The 20764-nt window shown below is 46.6% G+C and overlaps 1 pseudogene; it reads left to right on the top strand.

Annotated features, from left to right (window-relative positions):
• Positions 1–14480: 14480 nt before the first annotated feature.
• Positions 14481–18607, top strand: LOC142570739 (uncharacterized; annotated as a pseudogene).
• Positions 18608–20764: the final 2157 nt, after the last annotated feature.

Here is a 20764-nt window from a genome sequence, read left to right as displayed (position 1 = left end):
CAAAATACACTATACTGATGGGCGACTTCAATGCCAGGGTAGGCAAGAAGCAGGCTGGAGACAAGTCAGTGGGGGAATATGGCATAGGCTCTAGGAATAGCAGAGGAGAGTTATTAGTAGAGTTTGCAGAAGAGAATAATATGCGGATAATGAGTACCTTTTTCCGCAAGCGGGTTAGCCGAAAGTGGACGTGGAGGAGCCCGAATGGTGAGACTAGAAATGAAATCGAATTCCTACTCTGCGCGAACCCTGGCATCATACAAGATGTAGACGTGCTCGGCAAGGTACGCTGCAGTGACCATAGGATGGTAAGAACTCGAATTAGCCTAGACTTGAGGAGGGAACGGAAGAAACTGGTACACAAGGAGCCAATCAATGAGTTAGCGGTAAGAAGGAAATTAGAGGAATTCCGGATCAAGCTACAGAACAGGTATTCGGCTTTAACTCAGGAAGAGGACCTTAGTGTTGAAGCAATTAACGACAATCTTATGGGCATCATTAAGGAGTGCGCAATAGAAGTCGGTGGTAACGCCGTTAGACAGGAAACCAGTAAGCTATCGCAGGAGACGAAAGATCTGATCAAGAAACGCCAATGTATGAAAGCCTCTAACCCTACAGGTAGAATAGAACTGGCACAACTTTCTAAGCTAATCAACAAGCCTAAGACTGCGGACATCACGAACTATAATATGGATAGAATTGAACGGGCTCTCAGGAACGGAGGAAGCCTAAAAACAGTGAAGAAGAAACTAGGAATAGGCAAGAATCAGATGTGTGCATTAAGAGACAAAGCCGGCAATATCGTTACTAATATGGATGACATAGTTGAAGTGGCTGAGGAGTTCTATAGAGATTTATACAGTACCAGTGGCACCCACGACGATAGTGGAAGAGAGAATAGCCTAGAGGAATTCGAAATCCCACAGGTAACGCCAGAAGCAGTAAAGAAAGCCTTAGGAGCTATGCAAAGGGGGAAGGCAGCTTGGGAGGATCAGGTAACAGCAGATTTGTTGAAGGAAGGTGGTCAGATTGTTCTAGAGAAACTGGCCACCCTGTATACGCAATGCCTCATAACCTCGAGCGTACCGGAATCTTGGAAGAACGCTAACATAATCCTAATCCTTAAGAAAGGGGACGCCAAAGACTTGAAAAATTATACACCGATCAGCTTACTGTCCGTTGCCTACAAAGTATTTACTAAGGTAATCGCAAATAGAATCAGGAACACCTTAGACTTCTGTCAACCAAAGGACCAGGCAGGATTCCGTAGAGGCTACTCAACAATAGACCATATTCACACTATCAATGAAGTGATAGAGAAGTGTTGAGAATATAACCAACCCATATATATAGCTTTCATTGATTACGAGAAAGCGTTTGATTCAGTCGAAACCTCAGCAGTCATGGAGGCATTACGGAATCAGGGTGTAGATGAGCCATATCTAAATATACTGAAATATATCTATAGCTGCTCCACAGCCACCGTAGTCCTCTACAAAGAAAGCAACAAAATCCCAATAAAGAAAGGCGTCAGACAGGGAGATACGATCGCTCCAATGCTATTCACAGCATGTTTACAGGAGGTATTCAGAGACCTGGAGTGGGAAGAATTGGGGATAAAAGTTGATGGAGAATACCTTAGCAACTTGCGATTCGCTGATGATATTGCCTTGCTCAGTAACTCAGGAGACAAATTGCAATGCATGCTCACTGACCTGGAGAGGCAAAGCAGAAGGGTGGGTCTGAAAATTAATCCGCAGAAAACTAAAGTAATATTTAACAGTCTCGGAAGAGAACAGCAGTTTACGATAGGTAGCGAGGCACTGGAACTGAATCTACTTAGGGCAGGTAGTGACCACGCATCCGGATCATGAGACTGAAATAACCAGAAGAATAAGAATGGGCTGGGGTGCGTTTGGCAGGCATTCTCAAATCATGAACAGCAGGTTGCCACTATCCCTCAAAAGGAAAGTGTATAACAGCTGTGTGTTACCAGTACTCACATATGGGGCAGAAACGTGGAGGCTTACGAAAAGGGTTCTGCTGAAATTGAGGACGACGCAACGAGCTATGGAAAGAAGAATGATGGGTGTAACGTTAAGGGATAAGAAAAGAGCAGATTGGGTGAGACAACAAACGCGGGTAAATGACATCTTAGTTGAAATCAAGAAAAATAAATGGGCATGGGCCGGACATGTAATGAGGAGGGAAGATAACCGATGGTCATTAAGGGTTACGGACTGGATTCCAAGGGAAGGGAAGCGTAGCAGGGGGCGGCAGAAAGTTAGGTGGGCCGATGACATTTAGACGTTTGCAGGGACAACATGGCCACAATTAGTACATGACCGGGGTAGTTGGAGAAGTATGGGAGAGGCCTTTGTCCTGCAGTGGGCGTAACTAGGCTGATGATGATGATGATGTATGAGCATTCTTAAAGAAAAAATTTCCAGTGGTTTAAATTAATGACTAATGAGGTTCGGGTTCTTGCGTACGCAGACGACGTGGGCTTTTTTTGCATCGATAAAGAGAGTGTAAAGACAGTGTTGCAACTACAGAAGAATTTTGCGCGGCGTCTGGTGCAAGCGTTAACTTCGAAAAAAGTTCAGGTATCTGGTTTGAATTATGGGCCACCACAATGCCATCACATTACGCAGGCATTCAATGGAAAGAGGATCTGTGTTATTTAGGTGTGCCTCTCTCACAGTATAGAAATACCAACGCTCATTGGTCGGGAGAAGTTGGCAAAATTCAACGTAAAGTGAATTCATGGCGAGGGCGGAATTTGTCAATGTTCATTCGTGCTGAAGTGTGCAACGTGTTCTTAGCTTCCCGTCTTATGTATGTACTGCAAGTACTGCACTGCTCACAAGTTCGCCTTCAGGCACTGCATCACGTATTTGCAACATTTATTTGGAGTTCGAGCTGTGAATCGATGCGGCGCGACAATCTGTTCCTCCCCCTTGAACGTGGTGGTCTAGGATTAGTACACCTCTTTGTCAGGCAAATTTTTTTAGTCTGCTTTTCTTTCGAGATAGTGACCATCCGTTTTTGCGTGAAATGTTGCAACTCCGTTTAGTACATTATGTTCCTAATATAGTAGTGTCATCAAATGTCACAGATGTCCCACAGACTCCTTGGGGCTTCCTCAAGGAGGTTGTTGACACATTTCTTCAAAGTTAGGTTCAGCCTGGGAGTACGTGTTCACTGCCAGTCGAAAATCAATTTTTGCGGCACTGGTGGACTCTATATTCCCAGATCCTTTTTATCGTGCACCTTATTTAGGCCGACCTTATCAGGATGTACTTAAGCGTGTCCGAAAAATGTGTGTACCTCCTGCAGTAAAAACGTTTTTCTTTAAGTTACACTCAGAAACACTTCCTGTTAAAACTTGGTTAAATTCGAGGGGTTGCGTTGTGCCGTGCTTAAACTATCGGCTCTGTCCACGTGCCGAAACGATAGATCACTGCTTCATAGACTGTAGGGACGCTGTATATTTTTTGGGACATTCTCCAACCGACGCCTAAAAAGGACATTGACATAACTCCATATTCAATTAGGTTTCTGCCGTTTAAGGTTACGGGCGGTCCTCCGTATGACATGTTCATAGTACTTGGCTTATATAGCCTGTGGAGAAGTAGACTGTGTGGTCGCCATGCCGAAAGCCCGCGATCTACAAAATCCTTCTTTCGTGGAAGTACTGCCTATGTAAGAAGTGTGTACGCTGTGCAGGACCCTTTGCCAGACTGGAGCACTTGTTGGATGCAAGTGTGTGTTTGCCCAAGTTCTAAGTGTGTAGTTGTGTCAACATTGCAATACACTTTCAGTTTTGTATTCTATGTTATAAAGAAAAGAAACGTTGGGAGTGGTGCAGTGGTAAGATGCCGGGCTCGGGATCGTGAGGTCGCAAGTTCGAATCCTCGGCGGGGTTGTTTTATTTTTTTTAGTTTTATATTTTTCTTTTCTGTACTAACAAATTTACATAGCCTTAAGGAGGTCTCTGTCAATTTTTAATTAAATATTGATCAAGAACTACAGAACTCTACTACAGGACGTCGCACTACAGACAACAGTACTACAGACAACAGAACTACAGAAACAACGTCCCAAAATACGACAGACTGAAATTTCCTGTTCTGTCTTTCAACTGGGTATATTCAGGGAGCTTTTCTGAACGTTCATTTTTTCTTGTTTGTGCATTTCCTTACTTCGCGGTTAAACCATGTATTGCTCTGCCTTGAGCTGATGGTCATTTTTGGTTTACAAACAGTTTCAGCTTGTGTGAGTTTATCGTGGAACAAGCACCATTTACCAATTATCATTCTGTTTAGAAAAAATGTTTGCAACATTGGCAGTAAATGAGGCTATCATACCGATTATTCTGCAGGTGTCGGCGCGGGCGTAGTTGAGAAGGCATTTTTCACTATTTTTCTCGGCACGTTTCATTGCAAGGGAACACGGCCCCACTTTATGATAACTAGTTAGTTATCATGCGTCTCAGCGGGGTTTGGATGATTTCTTAATAGAATGTCTAGTTCGGGGTCACCCCGTGCTGGTTCGCGCACTACTTGAGTCAAGTGAGGAAAGTCCAATGGTTGCAGAAAATAAAGACGTTCAGAACTGTTCATATTTGTCCTCAAGGACGACGTCGACCACTCGATGCCTGGGTAATGAAAGTCCACCTCTAATATCAATATGCATTTAGGGAGCTGAGATATGACCTCTTGTACAGCATCATAAAAAATGAACTAATTCTGACCGTCTATCTGGTGGACGACAGCATGCAGCAGTGCTACATTGCGCATGCATAATGCATGCAAAGACTCAGAGTATTTCAAAGGCAGAGTCGGCTATCACTAGGGACGGTTGATAGCCTTTTTAAGGCTATAGTATCTCAGCCTCTTTGAAAGCCTTCCCTGTCTTTACGAAAAATTAAAGAAGATGCAAGTGTGTGTTTGCCCGAGTTTTAAGTGTGTAGTTGTGTCAACATTGTAATACACTTTCAGCTTTGTTTTCCATGTAATAAAGAAAAATTCGCTGGTTCTGATGTCATTGGAAGGCCACCTTTTCGTACCTATTACTACATGTGTGCTGAAATGGTTATGAGCGTTTTTAGCGCGTCAATATTGTAACGAAGGTAGCAGAATTTTGCCAAGAGCAATGAGACAGCATGTGTGGACGTAATCTTACGCCTTTCAGTTGGTTTCGGTCAAGTACTGGAAGGTTGGTTCCTTGTAGCAACATGTACAGCATTGTTAGTGACCGTGTCATACAGATAAAAACGGCTTTGAAATTCAGAGGTAAAAGCGCTCGTTTTCTTCACGATTGCTCTTAGCCAAGTCACGCAATTACCTGCGAGCCAACTGTACCTTAAGTGAAAAATCTTTCTCTACCCACAATGTAGGCGACTCGAGGGTTTTCAGTTTGTGAGCGTTTGGTAGCACTTCTGTTTTTTATTGAAAGTTGAGGAAAATAATGATAATAGGCCGGTGAAAACAACGACGACGCTAACAACACGCTGGGCGCGCTCTCCATCAACAACGTTCATCTTCAAGTGAGCGAAACAGAATTCTTTGACAATGGCTTCAGATTCAATATATTGTCACATACTAGTGACGGTAAAGAACGCAGTAGCAATACTGTGAATGACGAAACGAACTTTTATTCGGCGAACCTGTGGGCGCAAGAACAGGCTACACTTAAAGCACAACGCTAGCGGCGAACACAGTCGTCGATCGTCTAAATTCTCATCTGGCGGTCAAGCGCGTCAGCTTTTATACACGAGTCTTCGAAGGTTCCAGAGTAATCAATGGTGCCTGCTTGCCTTCCAGAAAGTTCTACACAATTTCTGTGGCACATGCAATCAGATTACGCAAGCTTCGGTGACAATAGAACGATCGATAACATTCGACAGACTTCTGATACACGCAGGCGCGTCCCGCACTGAGCGATAACATTTGTTAGACGGTGGAAAACGCGCACCCGAAAAAGATAAATAAGTCCACGTGTCAATATCCTTCATTGTCTTCTTCGGGCGTAACCTTGATTATACGGTTGTTGGGCCTCATTATGTTACTTAGGTCGTGCAGAACATCAACGAGATCTTGATTTACTTTTGATATGCGCATGTTAACTTCTTGTACTGAACTCTTGACGGCGTCAAAATGCTTCTTGATTTTCACTACATTACTTTTTGTAATAGCGGTTACCCGAGCATTTGCGTGCAATTTATTCGTTCATTTGCTTTAGATCGCATGGCATTTTTATCGGGAAACTCTCTCAGAAAAGTCAGAACGTCCTCGATCCTGGGCCCGGGGTAACTTTCGAAATGTTTGGCTTGACGCAAGAGCAGATCAAGACAAATGCACAGCAATGTTGGTGAAGGTCTGTGTCAAAGCACACGTATAAAACGCGAACTGCCATGACAAAGCGCAACTCCACAGTGGCTGTGCCAGCAGCATGCGAATAGGTCTATGCACGCGTGACATGTGACGGATACACACACATTTGTACAGAAAAGACGTATAGATGAGGGATCGGTGGCAAAAAAACATTCGAGGCTGATTTAACAACTCAAAAGTATGGCCAAACTATGGCAGGAGAACAGCACAACCTAGCACATGATGCTGTGGCCCCAAATTTCCGCGAGTTGACGCCGTGTTGGTGGTTTTATAGATCCAGGTGGCGCTGCCTCCGATACCGGTGATGCAGGCTCAGTAAAGTTCCGCGCGGAACCCAAATAATGTTCAGTTGATGCAGAGCATCGGTAATTGATGAAGGGCGGCCGGCAGAACAGGCGGCAAGCACAAGCCAACTTATTGCAGGAAACGCACAACTTCACACATGCTGTTTGTGGCCGCAAATTAAGGTTAACAACCTGCCGCCAACCTTTCATCATGGTCATTTTATTTTCATTTCCAAAGATGACTCTGCTGATGCTAAACGGCAGATAGGTGGGATCCGACCAACATCATTATGTAACATGGAATATAAAATTTTCACGAGAATTTTAGGTAATAGAATACAAACTGTTATTATATATCTAGCCGCAGGACATCAGACGCGTGGCATTCTCAGTCGTGGCATAGCGACAAATACACAATTTTCTCGTTTTATTCTTGAGAGTGTACTGACTAGCTTGTGCCCGGAAGCTCTCATCCAAGTTTACTTGCCTCAAGCATTCAATGAAGCGAGCCGCGATTTCCTTTTATCAGCTGATTATTGTAGGAAACGGAGTGTGATACAGTGGTCGAACAAGACGATTATTCCTAGATAGCACCCTCTCAGCTGTTATCTATACTCTTTTCTCTGTGAGATAAGAATTGCCACTTTCGCCAAAACTTCTAGCTCTTTATCGAGACCCTCTGTGTCTGAGGGCCGCTTCGCAATCTACGGTGACGGACTTTGACTATGTTCCTTCCTTAGTGAAAGTATTCGCTTATACAGACAATGTTGCGTTGATATGCACAGATAAGAACTGTCGAACGAGTAAGGCACATAACGCAATCATCTTGCTCAGCCGCTTCCACGTCTCTAAATTACGATGAGTTCCGAGGACTATGATTTGTTCAGTGGGCAATCAATCCATTAAAGTTTGTCGGTATTGGCTGGGCTAGTGGTGCTGTGCGTTGCCAGTGCGTTACCTTGACCAATTCCGTAACAGTTGCTCATATTAGTCTGAGTGTGGTACAAAAACGTCTGCATGCAGCAGAGCCCTGGGGTGAAACTGAATTGCTCATTTTTCAAAGGACAACTTTCTCCGATATGTTTTGAGCTGCCAAATTCGTTTGTCAGATTCAATTGCTCTACTGTGAGTTGTAAAATTATTCCACGGGAACTTCGCCAACTTTGTCTGGCACTTAAGGTGCAATGTGTGACCACACAGCACTAAAAACGGCATAAGAATTGGTTTGGACTATTTGAGGAGCACCAGACTACACATACAAGCATTTGTCTCGCAAACCAGATTTATTTCAAGGGAATTTTCCACGTGCCTAGTGCTGATTGCCGTGTTATAGTTTGTTAACGAAGCTTCCCCTCAAGTCTAAATATTTTAAGGCAGTTTTCCTAGTCTCTAAAGCCGCTCGAGCTCACGCTGCTGCTCTGGCGGCCATTTTTCCAAGAAATTATGCCTTCCAACCACTCGACCGTCGCGGACAACATCGGTCCCTTTCCACATAAGTATGAGGCTCGGAGCAGGAGCTATAGCGCTTGAAAGTAACCGTTGGCTTGACGAACCAACCGACTGAGCTACCTTTCCGGGCAACATTGACGGATCACGAGTTCAAATCACATGTTATGTTCCTTTTTTTCCCCTTTTTTTTCTTTCTTTTTATTGTCTTTTCCTTGATTTTATCACTGTACGGAAACCCTCCTAAAAAAAGTTATATATCCTCAATTATGCGTGGCCACACATGTGCAGGTCATAAATACCAGGTTCTCTAGCCGAGTGCCATCCATGCGGTATAACCGAGCTCAGATTGGTCCACCTTGACTGATCAAATAGGGCACCACTGTAGGTTAAATGAGGCGTACAACTCCTGCGGGACCCGCCGTGGTTGCTCAGTGGTTATGGTGTTAGACTGCTGAGCACGAGGTCGCGGGATCGGACCCCGGCCACGGCGGCCGCATTTCGATGAGGGCGAAATGCGAAAACACCCGTGTACTTAGAATTAGGTGCATGTTAAAGAACCCCAGGTGTCGAAATTTTTGGAGTCCTCCACTACGGCGTGCATAATCAGAAAGTGGTTTCGTCACGCAAAACCCCATAGTTCCATTTTTAATTTAACTCCTGCGGGGACGGTAGAGTATCCGTCTCCAGTGCAAGAGGACCGTGATTCAAATCCCGGTGCCGCGCAATTCTCCACCGGAAAATACAAAAAAAAACAAAAAAAACGTGTGTTGAGAAAATTGCACAAACAGGCCTGGAGTGCGGCCTGATCCCGGTGACCAGAACCGGTAACGCACTCTCTCACCAGAGCAGGATTGGCCACCCTGGCGCAGTACTTGGCCACAACCTCCTATATGAATACAACAATCAAACCCCGGCCCTCAGTCCCCAGCAGCCGCGAAGCAACTGACCACGGCGGCGGTCAGATCTGTGACGCTGCAGAGGGTGCTAAGAATACCTGGCTCCGGACAGGCCGCCATTGGAATCTGAACCTGGCAACGTTTAACGTTAGAACGCTATCTAGTGAGGCGAGTCTAGCAGTGTTATTGGAGGAATTAGAGGGTAGTAAATGGGATATAATAGGGCTCAGTGAGATTAGGAGGACAAAAGAAGCATATACAGTGCTAAAAAGCGGGCATGTACTGTGTTACCGGGGCTTAGCGGAGAGACGAGAACGTTAAGGGATAAGAAAAGAGCAGATTGGGTGAGGCAACAAACGCGGGTAAACGACATCTTAGTTGAAATCAAGAAAAAGAAATGGGCATGGGCCGGACATGTAATGAGGAGGGAAGATAAGCGATGGTCACTAAGGGTTACGGACTGGATTCCAAGGGAAGGGATGCGTAGCAGGGGGCTGCAGAAAGTTAGGTGGGCGGATGACATTAAGACGTTTGCAGGGACAACATGGCCACAATTAGTACATGACCGGGGTAGTTGGAGAAGTATGGGAGAGGCCTTTGCCCTGCAGTGGGCGTAACTAGGCTGATGATGATGATGATGATGATGATGATGATGATGAGACTACACTGAAGACTTACATCAAATCACTGTATTACCTCGCCATTGTACATACCAATACCACGATCCTGACCTCATAACCATCGTTCATTATTTATTTAGTCCTCTCCTTTCCTCTGTGCAGAGTAGCACGCCAGAGCCGACCTACAAGGCCAACCTCTCTGCTTTTCCTCTAAAACATTCTCTTTCTCTTCAATGAGAGTTTGTAGGCTGTTTTTGACAAGGCCAGACGGGCTTGAGGAAGCTGGAATATAAATACAGGCCGTTGAAGACCAGTGTTGCATATCGACTCAAGCGCAGTGTACAGGGAATATCTTTCGTAATCGTGGTGAAACAAGGCAATTTTGTAAGGACCTGCAGGGATTGCAGAGTAACTGTTACACCGTGTATAAAGGTGGCTCATTAGCCACTGCATCTGCGGGATGACATTTTTGCTTCCGAAGTAGGAGGTGCAACGTTCACAGTCTTAGACGTTTCTAAGGGTCTGCAGGCTTAGGCTTGAAGAGCGAAGATAGCAGCCCACAAATACCCACATCGCTTCGCTTATACTTGAAAGACTCGTGCGGACTATGCTAGCTATGTTTCAAGCAATTATGGACCATGTATTGCGAGGTTTTGTTGGCATCGCATGCTACATAAGGGGTTTCCTAATCTTGAACGAATGCATTATAAGTTGCTTTCCCCAGGGAATTTCAGTTAACGAAGAGGAGTCCACGTTGTTTACGGCAAGGTCCACTATTTCGGAGAAAAAAAGGACAAATGTGGGTTACACCCAGTGGCGTAGCTAGGTCTTCTGGCACCCGGGGCCCATAGGTCTTCTGTCACACCCCCCCGCCCCCCGGGTGTAGTCGAGGAAGGCGAGGATATTGACAATTTCCGGATTTCAGCACCAGTACAGCCGCCTTGGATACCGTGCACGTCCCCTAGGTCCCCCTCTCCTTCGCGTTCTTTCCCAGAGATCGCGAATGCAGCAGGTAATGGCGGCGAGGAGATACAGAGTCGCCATCTATCGCAAGCGCCTCGCTGGCGTAGTATGAGGGATCACGCGGCGCGCTCCTCATAGGTTTTGCTGTCAGCGCTCACTGAAAACACCACGCGGGAGCTCTCCCGGACATTTCTGTAAGTACTTTAGAAACGAGAGCTTTTTTACTGTCCAAGTAATAATCTAGGGCAAACTGAAAGCAGAGATTCGTTTACAGACGTAATCTCTTTACCGAATTCATACAGTGAACGCCACCGTGCGCGATCGCCGCGATGGAGTGTCCCGAACCGGCTTCTTGCTTGAAAGGTAGGCAAAGGCTCAGAGCAAACTATGTGAAATATGTACTTATATTGTTTGTATAACTAAATGGAACGTATTAGAATGAAGCCTCAATGCAGCGATCGCACAGCTTCGCAGCGACCGACTGCGCGTCTGCATGCTTGTCCGCGCACTGTTTCGCTTTCGCCGCGTGCGCGTTTTCGCACCGTGCCATGAGCTTAAGACCGCAGAATTTGAGCATTTGACAGTATACAAGCAACCATAGTTGCGTGGGCGCTATCAGAGCTGTTGAAAAATAATTTCATTGTGGAGTTTTCGGCCCCTAAGGGGACTATGATGTGCCGTCGCGATGATTCACTCTTTTTTTTTCTAAATTCCTGGAGGTTTCAATATTATTTCTTGATTTGCGTCGCACTATATGTTTATCGATGTTCTCAGCGTGCGATTTCCCGCTGTTTCATTTTTTGTAATCCAGTGCATTATTTCATAACACAAACATGACCATATGCCATATTTTGTTTATTTAGTGGGCTTCTTACCGCTCCATTTCCAGTCCAGTGAACTTGCCAGTATCTATAGCATCGACAAGTTGATAGACCAAACCGTCATGACATTAGTCGGGCAGCGGACTCGCGCGAGCGTCTCAGGGCGCATTTTTCAAACATCGCCGACCCGGCGCCGTAGCAGAAATCTTCCTCGCGTCTGTGCTTGCTGCATACCCGAGTTGTAACCGATGAATGTTTGCCGGTTTTATGTTTCGCGAGCCAGGCTCCACGCAGCTTCTTGCCCTGCGGCTACGTATGAATAAGGCTGACACCGGGCTCCTTTGCGTACGTCTGGCACTGCGGCACCGAGCAGTAGCCTACCATGTTGCGCGCCTTCAAAGGCAGTCACTGCCTATTGTAGTGCTTTAAATCGTTGTAAAGGAGACACTCGAAGCGGGAAAATCTCACCACTAAATGAGGACCGCAGCGTACGAGGGAACTTAAACTCTCGTTTTCAGCTCGCTTCGGCGCTCCCGAAGCAGCCGACGCGGCCGCTATGTCCACGTGATTCCTAATAGCACGTCACGCCGACGGTGGCGCCAGCTTTTCGAGTGGTGGAGCTCGAGGCCAATACACGCTGTTTTTTTCTGCGCCAAATTACACAGGGTGCTGCACTGATAACTTGTGATAAGCAGATGTGCACATCTTCTGTCGGACTGTAAGGCTTGGCAACCAATACAAATGGGGCATCGTGGCAAATACGGCTCACGTCACAAGTAAGAAAATTGTAAAGTTTTAATTACCAATTTTAGTGGCAACGTTCCATTTGCAAAATTGAAGGCCGACATTCATATCTTGCTGAACAACAACTTCACAAAAATCATCGTAGGTACTATGGCCACCAGTATTTTGGCTGTGGACAGCCCTGAACGAAAACTGAAATCAAATTGTGTCTCAGTGACGATGATCTCCCCACCGTATTAGAAAAACGGAAAACGCCACCTGCCTCCCTGCTGCTCGGGCGCAAATGCTATGACAATTACGAGTTCTCTTCATTCTGATCATTAAAGCCTTGTTTTTATTTGCTGCTATACGGGCAAACTTGTTTATGCGAGCTGCGGTAACACCAAAAGATTGCGAACAGATAAGAGCACACTTCGCGTCGATTCTTGGCGTCACCATATAAAAAAAGACCGCGATGAAGCCCGTGCCAACGAAACCTGTTGGTCTGCACTCACAGTGGAGAGGGTTGAGGGATCAACGTCACTGGTCCAACATTTCATATTTCTTACTGGGCGCCGCCATACTTTTCATTTCTTACTGCCATACTGGGCGCCGCCCGCAGTGCCAAAGTACTGTAGGTTGTAGTACCCAAAACGATTTTGTTTAAGAAGTTTTTGTTGAGTTAATAATACGACTTTGATTCCTCAATTCTTGGAATTGAAGTGCTTCCTCTATAAGTACTAATTAAGGGATTATTAAGGATATGCATGGTTATTACTTATCTGCCATATTTTTCACGTTACTGAGTTCCTGAGGTAGTAGTTCTGCGGAAACCCGCAAGGTGGAGAGAAGTAAGTAATAAAGGGAAAATCAGACATCCACCCGTTCGTAGAAATTGCTACAAAGGAAACACATACGGGTTCCTCGAAAGAAAAGCCTCAGAGTTGAAGAAAAATTCGTCCTGGTCCGGGACTCGAACCCGGGACCACCGCCTTTCCGGGGCAGCCGCTCTACCATCTGAGCTAACCAGGCGGCTAGCAGATGGCAGGGCGAAATCAAATTTGTCGACAACACACGAAGTTAATCGTTAATCTTTAAAGTGCACCCCAGGGTAATCAAAATTATGCGGGTTTTCGGAGGTAGTAGGTCTCGCAGGTAGAACTTCAGAATTTAATTTTAGTTACCATCATTTACGTCATGAACGACTTGCATCTTGCATGTTATGCATGTGAATAAATATAGTTTATGAGCTGTGTTTCTGGGCGGGGTTCAAGGTACGAAGAAACTGCTGCCTTAGCAACTCGTTAAATAACTCGACTGCGTGCAGCGACGTGCAAATCGAGGTGCAGGGACTAGGAATTATTCTTGGAAAAAAATAATATTGATAAATTCCTGTGCTTCAAATGTTCAAAATTCTAACTTATTGCTAGCTACTGACGCCAGTCTTTGTCCCTGAGCGCCCGGCAAGCCTTACGACTGCTGTGCGAGTACATCTTTGTTGACATGTGTTGTCAAACTACGATCTCACATACAAAACAGGACATGTCACCGGCACTGCTTACGGCATGTCGGGGTTACCCCTGCCTGAATGGGCAGAGGAAGTGACAGTGACAAGAACTATATTATTTTATTTTGCAGCTATATGGGCATTATTCGGTCACAATTAAATAGGTTGATCAAGAGATAGCTATAAAGTTCTTAGAGTTCTGGGCACATTGACACGGAGTCGATGGCCAAACGGAGTCCCTGATAAGCTTAAAGTATACTCTGTAAACATATTACAATAATATTACATATTTCATATTAGCTTGCTGCTCAAGTTCTTTTAGGTCTGAGCCAGAAAACATGATGTTAGTATCGCCAGCGTATAGGGATAATGTTCGAAGCTGAAGAAATTTTCACCATGTCATTTATATACATAGTGAATAGGAGAGGTCCTGATATGGATCCCTGAGGCGCACCATATTTTAATATTCCATGGTCAGAGCAAGTCTTGTTATGTAGCCTTTTGTACTGTTGTCTTCCTGTCAAGTATCTTTCCATTAGGTCTTTAGCGATGCCACGAATTCCGTAAATTTCTAATTTTGTTAGAAGAATATCTTGTTGGGCAGAATAAAACGCTTTGCTCAAGTCTAGAAAGAGACCAGTAGTAAAAATTTTCATTTCAATGTTTTGAATTAAGACAATTTTTATAAAAAGTAATGCGGTCTTAGTCATCTTGCTCGGTCGGAAGCCATATTGACGATAACTGATCACATTCTTGGAGGAAAAGAAACGAAAAAGATGCGTGTAAATTATTCGTTCAGCAACTGCGAATAAGATAATCATGGCCTCCAACTTGACCGGCATACCAGCGTGGCAGTGAAACTGCCGCGGCTTCGTCAAGAAGAGGGCAGTCGTCCAGCAGCACATCGAACACGCCACGCGCAATCCCAACGTGCTTCTACTCCAAGAAACACTCACGGGCAAGCCGTCCCTCCCCGGCTGCAGGGTGCACGCAGGCCCGCCCGACGGAAAAGCCTGTGCACCCTGGCCAGAAAGGGACTCACCTTCGTTGAACACCGGCTAAGCAGGATCGAACACACGCTCACCGAACTTATACCGACCAAGGAAAGAAAAAACAGCATCTTCATTCCGAGCATCTACAGCAACCCATCGCAGAGACTGCAGAAGTTCAAAGCCATTCTCCGCAAGGCAAGCACGACGGACGGCCAGGACACGCTGATCGCGTGCGGCGGCATTGAGGCAATGGAGCCGGCGTGGGACTACGTCAAGAGCAATGCAGAAGGCAGATACCTGTCCCAAGACGCAGCGGAACTCGACTATACCTTCATCGAGAACTGGCAACTCTGTGCCCCGAGATATCACCCCTGACCTCACGTTCGTCAAGAACAACGAATCGATCACGATCACGAGGAGGAACAGAAGGGTGGACGTCGGCAGCGACCACATGATCGTAGAAATCCTCATAGTAGAGCAGAGCAGTACTAACGTCAGGAAACATACGTGGGTCGATTCGACCGCTTTGAGAAATAAAAGAAATCAGGAGGAGGAAGAGACCGAAATCGATGACATCGAAAAGTGGACCAGCAATATCGTCCAAGACGTTCGAAACTCAACCAAGGACATAGAAACAGACCTTGAAACTAACTGAATGGGCAGCCGAGTGGCCCACCTCATTGAATCCAAGCCGTCCATTCTCAACAGATTGGAAAAGCAACGCCTCAATCGTAGGCTACAAAAGATAGTCGTAGAACTCAACAGAGAAATTGAGGAACACTGTCGCACGCTATGTGCGCAACAGCGCAACGAGATATGCAACGCCGCCGATGGCCAGATGCACCTTGGCAAAACATGGAACTTGCTTAGGCATTTGCTCGACGAAACTAAGACTAAGTCACACCGAAGGGACCGACTGGCGAAACTCATCCATCGGGAAGTCATGAAACACGGAGCCGATAAGGTGACGAAGCGCATCAGCGACAGATAGCTGCCGACTACGCCCACGGAGCGCCACGAGCCGTGCGGGGGCTGCCCAACGAGCGTCTCGACAGAGACATAGACGTAGAAGAGGTTGGCACGGCGCTGCAGGACCTCAACAGCAGGTCGGCGGCAGGGCCGGACCGCAGCACCAACAAGGCACTTACGAAGCTCGATGACAAATCCCTCACGAGGACTACAACAAATGCTGGAAAATGGGAACGCTGCCGAAGTAGTGGAAGGAGACTAAGACCATCATGATCCCCAAGCCAGGCAAGCCACTCGACACTGACAACCTCCGACCCATATCGCTCACGTCCTGCGTGGACAAGGTGGCGGAACACGTCCTGCTCAACAGGTGGCGAGAATACCTCCAGAAAGAAGACCTCTACCCGGAAACGATCATCGGCTTCAGGCAGCATCTCAATACCCAGGACGCAATGATACAACTTAAGCCCCACATCAGCGATGGCAACACCGGCGACAACAAAGCGATATTGGGCCTCGATCTGCAGAGCACCTTGGGGAAGGTGAAGCACTCGGCGATCCTATCCCAAGTCTCGAACCTCAACATGAGAGAGATATTATACAATTACATCAAAGTCTTTCTCATGGGCAGAGCGGCCGAGCTCAGAGCGGAGTACCTCCAAGCGTAGGAGACGAAGCTGGGAAGCACAGCCACCTCAGGGATCGGTCATCTCGCCGATGCTTTTCAACGTGGTGATGATAGGAGTGGTCGAAAGGCTCAGGAACACCAAAGAATTCCGATACACGATATGCGCAGATGACTTAATGCTGTGTGTGGAAGGGGGCAGCGATGCCAACATCTAATCCACTCTACAGGCGGCCGTAGACGCAATCTAAGACCAATTCGATGGAACGGGGCTCAGACGCTCGCTGAACAAGTCGTAGCTCCTCGTATACCCGCCCATCAAGCACCGCAAACCCCAAGAGCAGCCCGAAGAGTACGCGGCAATCAAAGTCAAGACCAGAGAAGGAAACGTAATTCCAACAGTCAACAAGATCAGACAGTTGAGAATGACGATCGAGACGCACGACAGAAATGGCGAGACCGTCACCCGGCTCATGGCGAAAGCGGCGAATTCTATTAGACTACTCGAGCGAGTCTCGACCAAGAAAAGCGGAATGAGGGAAGAGAGCCTGATCAGATTCGTCCACTCGTCCGTCATATGCCACGTAGCGCACGTGGCGGCCTACCACAAGTGGAAGAAGAGCGAGAAAAACAAGACAGATGTACTCATCCGCACAGCCTACAAGACGGCACTGGGGCTGTTCAAAACAACGAGCGCCAACCATCTCCTGCAGCTAGGGGCGCACAACACACTAGATGAGATAGTCGATGCCCAACGCGCCGCTCAACTCGAAAGGCTCTCTACGACCAAGGCCGGCCAGAAAATTCTGTGCAACCTGCGAATTGGATACCAAGGCAAGGAGCAGGCGCAGCTTCCCGTACCCGATGAGATCAGGGGCAACACCAGAGGGGACCGGATGCCGAGGAACACGCACCCGGAGTATAACAAATGGAGGAGACCGTGGATAGCGAAGGCGCTGAAAGACCAGCACGCGGCCGACAGACACGCACACTACGTGGACGCGGCTGAGTAGGCCAAGCTACACGGCTTCACCAGGGCCGTCTTCAACACAACCGGCACCGTTCGCACGACTGCTAGCATGCGATGCACCAAGGCAGAGCAAGCGGAGGAGGTGGCCATCGCCCTGGCCAGCGCGGTGCGAAATTGCGCCAGAGGCTGGATAGCGAAGGAAGCGGTACGCATACTGCAGGCATCAAAGAACGACGACGGCAGCAAATGACAAGTGAGAATCAAGTGGTTCCCGATACACTCGGGCACGGCGTTGGACCGCAACGCCAACCACGAGACAGCACACGCGGAGACGCACGCGCTAACTGACCGCGCCTCGGTAGACTGGCCGCTGTGGTTCACCACCAAGGACCGAATGACAGAATACAACGAGATAAGCAAGGCTTTCCGCCTGGCTCGCAGAACCCTCCAACCCCCTTTGCTCGGGGCTGAGTCGAGACCAAGCCGTTTTATTCAGACAGCTGCAGACGGGTTCATTCCCCAGCCCGTAGCCGATGCACAGAATGTATCCCGAGACGCACCCGACAAGTGCAGAGTCTGCCGAAGGGAGACGGCCGGCTTCGCACACAGGCTGTGGAATTGCACCAAGTACCAGTAAGAAGCCAAGTCTGGGAGGATCCCCCCGCGACTCGAAGCAGCCGCAGGGAGCTACAACCAAAAAGAACAACTCTGGGCTGTCCAGCAGGTCATCGAGGCGCTGTGCCGGCAGGGACCCAGCGAGCCAGAAATGGCCAGCAAACGCTGGCCGCGCGTCGAGCGTCCAGAGGACTATGTAGGCCCCGTCCGGAGCGCGCGCGCCAGCGCGTGTTTTACTGCAGGCTCAAATAAACGTTTTACCAATCCAATTTCAGCAACCTTAGAAAAAGACTGGCAGAACCGAAATACGCTGGTAATTGCCGAATTCTGTTTTCTTTCCGCCTTTGAAAACAACAGTAACATGGACTACCTTTAGTATATCCGGGAACACTCCAGTAACCAACATCTTTTTAAATATCTAAGCCAACGGTCCTATAAAGCAACAAACAGAATGTTTAATTGGCAATGGTGAAAGGTAATCGTCCCCCGAAGCACAAGTATTTCTTAGAGAACGAATAATGGCTGTAATTTCTGCTTCTGCTGTTGGTGTCGGAAACATCGAGTCAGAATTTCATGTGTGCGTGAATGACGTAAGGGAGGTATTATTGGGGAGGGGGTTTGAGCCTGTATGTTTGCCCACTTCCAGGAAATGTGCATTTAATTTGTTTCCTCACACAACTCCAGTATAAAGAAAACCATTTATCAGCATTTCAAGAGGTGTTCTGTTAGTTTTGTTACCTATGAGAGTTTCATTTTTTCCCAGATATCTTCTTAGAGTTCTTCCCTATGTGCGAGGACTTACTTCAGTAAAAGGATGACTTTGCTCTCTTTAGATCATTATCATCATCAGCCTATTTTATGTCCACTGTAGGACGAGGGCCTCTCCTTGCGATCTCCAATTACCCCTGTCATGCGCCAACGGATTCCAACTGGCGCTCGCAAATTTCCTAATTTCATCGCCCCTCCTAGTCTTCTGCCGTCCTCGACTGCGCTTCCCTTCTATTGGTACCCATTCTGTAACCACAATGGTTCACCGGTTATCTAACCTGCACATTCCATGACCTGCCCAGCTCCATTTTTTTCTCTTAATGTCAATTAGATTATCGGCTATACCCGTTTGCTCTCGGACCGAAACCGCTCTCTTTCTCGATCTTAACGTTACGCCTAGCATTCTTGGTTCCATCGCTCTTTGCGCGGTCCTTAATTGTTCTCAAGCTTCTTTATCAGTTTCCAAGTCTCTGCCCCATTTGTCAGCGCCAGTAAAATGCACTTATCGTACACCTTCCTTTTCAATTGTAATGGTAAGCTTCCAGTCAGGAGCTGGCAATGTCTGCCGTATGCGATTCAACCCATTTTTATTCTATAAATTTCCTTCTCATGATCAGGGTTCCCTGTAATAAATTGACTTACGCAAACGTACTCCTTCACAGTCTCTAGAGGCTGACTGGCGATCATGAGCTGTTGTTCCCTTGCCCGGCTATTGAACATTATCTTTGTCTTGTACATAATCTTCAATTGCACTCTTACGCTCTCTCTGTTGAGGTCCTCAATCGTTTGTTGGAACTCGTCTCCCGTATTGCTGGACAAGACAATGTCATCTGAAAACCGAAGGGTGCTGAGATATTCGTCGTTGATTCTTACTCATAAGCATTGCCAGTTTAATAGCCTTAATACTTCTTCCAAGCACGTAGTGAATAGCATTGGAGAGATTGTCTCCTTATCTGATCCCTTTCTGTGTAGGTATTTTCCTGCTTTTCTTGTGGAGAATTAAAGTAGCTTTCAGATCTCTGTAGATGTTTTTCAATATATTTGCGTACGCCGTCTGTATCCTTCATTAGGTAATGCTCTATGAGTGCTGGTACCTCTAATGAAGCTGTGTTTAGTATATTACGAAGCTTTTTCTCGGTGCTTGTTATTTTGAGACAATTGGAGAAAATTATGTTTTTTTTCTTTTATTTTAACGAAAAGAGCCTTAGTCATCCAATCTTTTTGAGCCTTTCTGTGCTTTCTAATCGGTACCGCAGTAAAAGTTGAATCAATCCTATGACGGCCTGCAAATAGAAGAAGTTGAAAGAAGACAAGGAAGCTCCGTCAGAGCCGGGACTTCCACTAAAATCCGTTATAACGCTCATAATGCATGGTCTACCTCGGGAATTGCAACTACAAATTCAAGCTGCAGCACCAAAAAATATGGAGGCTTTGCTGGAGTCACTTCAAGAGATCGCCTGCCATTACAAGGAGAGTTTCATGAACGGTTACCACAGAACGGTTACCAAGAGGGAAGTCACCATAGGTCATTGCATGCCACGGAAAGAGAGTCGTTGCCTGGGGAACGCAGTTTGCTTAGATTGAAAAATAATAATAAATGAGGGTTCTCAGTCTGACCCTATCACAAAAAACGAGACTGTTTCTTTAATTTCTGCGAGTTTATTACATGTAGAAATTGAGGTTAATGGACAACGTACAAGAGCACTTATAGACAGAGGAGCTTCTGTATCCATTCTTAAGAAAAGCAACGCAAACCCGCAAGATCTATTCCGAGGGAGATCAGTTCTTGTGCGTGGCTATGATGGAAGCAAGAGAGAGTATTCTAAGTGGGCATGCCTGAAATTAAAGTAGCAATGTAAAGAGGCAGAAGTGATTGCATTAGTTTTAGACACTGTGGAGTACGACTTTCTCCTATCTCGTCCGGACATGAAGTTGTTGAGACTGAATATTTATTGCGATGATACGGTGTCTGTTGATCAAGAGCCTGACCAAAGAGTCGGGACGAAAGGAAGACCCCCTACGGATGCTGAAGAAAGACAGTGTAATTCCTCAACCCTACCCCAAACTGGTATGCTTGGGAGGATATCCACCGGCAACAACAAAGTTCGAAGTGCCATTTCACCTGTCCGACAAAGCAATTGTGAGAAAAGATCCATACAAGTTG

This window comes from Dermacentor variabilis, chromosome 2 (genome assembly GCF_050947875.1).
Source record: "Dermacentor variabilis isolate Ectoservices chromosome 2, ASM5094787v1, whole genome shotgun sequence".
NCBI classification, from domain to species: domain Eukaryota; kingdom Metazoa; phylum Arthropoda; class Arachnida; order Ixodida; family Ixodidae; genus Dermacentor; species Dermacentor variabilis.
Note: the sequence above shows the minus strand (reverse complement) of the source record. Positions and strands in the feature narration are given on the sequence as shown.